This window comes from Triticum dicoccoides, chromosome 3A (assembly GCF_002162155.2).
Source record: "Triticum dicoccoides isolate Atlit2015 ecotype Zavitan chromosome 3A, WEW_v2.0, whole genome shotgun sequence".
NCBI lineage: Eukaryota > Viridiplantae > Streptophyta > Magnoliopsida > Poales > Poaceae > Triticum > Triticum dicoccoides.
Genome location: NC_041384.1, coordinates 206,874,554 through 206,877,422, shown reverse-complemented (window position 1 = coordinate 206,877,422; position 2,869 = coordinate 206,874,554). Strand labels below are relative to the sequence as shown.

General features: G+C 52.4%; 1 pseudogene; it reads right to left on the bottom strand.

The window, feature by feature from the left end:
- Positions 1–660: 660 nt before the first annotated feature.
- On the bottom strand, positions 661–1,112 carry LOC119272155 (annotated as a pseudogene).
- Positions 1,113–2,869: the final 1,757 nt, after the last annotated feature.

The following is a 2,869-nucleotide window of genomic DNA, read 5'->3' as shown; positions in this document are numbered from 1 at the left end:
TAGCATTAAAACCCCAAAAGTTTCGCTTCTATAAGTTTAAGTGCTCATCCGACACGGTTCAAAAAACCTGGTTGGAGAAGTCCACCGTTCATTTCGGTAGTCCCAAAAAATGATGCATTCTTACTGTATACAAAACTACACCTTAATCATAATAAAATTGAGAAAAAGTTCAACATAACAATTCAGTAAGTTCAACGGATATAAGCCATTCAATCTCGAAGACGATGACACCAACAAATTGTATGAAAAAATGTAAAGGTAAAAAACAAAAAAAGTTCAACATCACAAATTCAATCAGTTCAACGGGTATAAGCCACTCAAGCTCGGAGACGATGACATTCGACAAATTGTACGATAAAAAATGTAAAGGCAAAAAACAAAAAAGTCAGCAATTAGTCCAAGGTCTGACTATAGAAAAGTTCAAACTCTTTAGGTGAAATAGTTCGATGGATAAAAACGGTATTGAAAAAAGATTACTCTAAAAAATAGTTAAACGGCCATGCACTTTTTACATCCGCACGGTGAAAAACTTAGCAATCCCGCTGAGTTAATCATCATCCATTCAATCTTTATACGTGAATCAACTCTTGTCAAAATGTACATGAGATATTACTGTCACATCTAGCTACTGTTATATCGATTCAGTCATCAACACAAGCTTCAGTTATCTACTGTGGCGGAGCGAATCTCCGGGACCGCGGCGACTGCGGTGATGGCGTCAAGCCGCTCGATGAGCTGCTGCGCCATGGGCCTTGCCTTGGGGTCGTCACTGACGCAGGCGCACGCCAGCTCCAGCACCCTCGCCGCGTCCTCCCAGTGCCGCCCCGACACAGCGGCGTCCACGGCCTTGTGGCCCCGCCCCTCCCACTGCAGCCGCACCGCCCACGCCGTCATGTCCCGTGTGCCGAGCCGCACCACCATATCCACGGGACTCCGCCCCGTCACCAGCTCCACCAGCACCACCCCCATGCTGTACATGTCGCCGCAGTACGTCGCCGGCGGCGAGTGCCCCTACTCCAGCGGGATGTACCCAGCGTGCCCACCATGTTCGTTGTCACGTGCGTGTCGTCACTCCCGCATGCCAGCCCGAAGTCCCCTAGCCGCGCCTCCATCGCCGTGTCCAGCAGGATGTCGCTCGGCTTCACGTCTCGGTGCATCATCCACGCGTCGCCGCCGTGCCGGTGCGCCAGCCCGCTCGACGCGGCCCGCACGATCCGTAGCTGCACCAGCCAGGGTAGGGGGTCGCTGGCGTCCACGCGCTCGTGGAGCCAGTGGTCCAGGCTGTTGTTCTCCATGTACGGGTAGATGAGGAGGCGGACGTCAGTTCGATGAGATGAGGAGTCATATGATCACTTCGACAAGATTAAAATTATCAGTACAACCGCCTGAAACTGTCAGTTCAAGAAGGGTAACAGAATAATATTCTCTTACGCGTAACAGAATAGCCCAGATGTATATATATATATATATTGTTGTTCTAAGAATGATCATGACACTACAAAAAAAGACACATCCATGACATTTTGGGCCGAATGAATTTTTTTTCTGTCATACTTATGGCACTTCTATGACGATAATTGTGACAAAACCCGGTATCATCATATATGTGGTGGGGTCCTACTTCTATGACAAAAAATCATGATAGAAAATGGGCTTTTCGTCCTGGGCGGGCCAGAGACGCAGCTGCATGACATTCTTTGGGCCGTCCATGACGGAAAAACAAATGGTAGAAGCGAGGGCGAGGAAAATATCGGGGTGTTCCCGGTTACGGTGGGTGGTCGGGGCCAAGCGATGCGTGTTTCTCTCGTACACGCACGCGCGTGGGTGCGAGGCGTTGGGCTCCAACTGAACCCAAGCAAGGCGTTGGGCTCTAACTGAACCCGAGCGATTGCACTGCAGGCTACGCGTTACTGAACCGAAGATATCGATCGATGGATGTTAACTGAACCTGATCGAGCGATTCCTTCGCTACTACTGCTAACTGGAGCCGATCGATGCTGCCTCTGGATGAACAGTGAGCGTTGTTGGGGGGTTTGGATGAACAGTTCCCGGTGGGGCCGAACGTGCATGTGTGCGAGGTATTGGGCTCTAGCTGAACCCGAGCGAGGCGTTGGGCTCTGAACCCGAGCGATTGCACTGCAGGCTACGCGTTACTGAACCCGAGCGATCGATCGATGGCTGTTAACTAAACCCAATCGAGCGATTCCTTCGCTACTGCTGCTAACTAAAGCCGATTGATGTTGCCTCTAGATGAACAGTGAGTGTTGCGGGGGTGGGGGGGTTGGATGAACAGTTCCCGGTGGGGGTGGATGAACAGGACCCCGTGGTGTTGCCTCTGGATGAACAGGACCCCGATCAATCGAGCCGGTTGGGGCTGGATGAACAGGACCCCGTGGAGGGCAAGATGAACAGGACCACCCCGTGGAGGGCTGGATGAATAGTAGATGGTGGAGGGATGGATGAACAGTAGCCCGTGGAGGGGTGGTTGAACAGGAGCCCGTGGAGAGGGCTGGTTGAACAGTAGCCGGTGGAGTAGCGCACGGTGGAGGCTGGATGAACAGGAGCCCGTGGATGAATAGTCGCAGGTGAAGGCTGGAGGAGGTCGATGGTGGATGAACAGTAGCCCGTGTAGGCTGGAGGGGGTCGACGGTGGAGATAAACAGTATCCTGTGGGGGTCCCATTTTGCGGTACGCCACACCCCTCCCGATGAACAGGACCCCTGTTTCGACCGTAGCGCTCCAACACAAGTCTGTTTCCTCCATTTTGCGGTACGCCACACCCCTCCTGATCAATAGGACCCCCGTTTCGACCGTAGGAGGTGCGTTTCCTCCGTTTTGCGGTATGCCAGACCCCTCCCGATGAACAGGA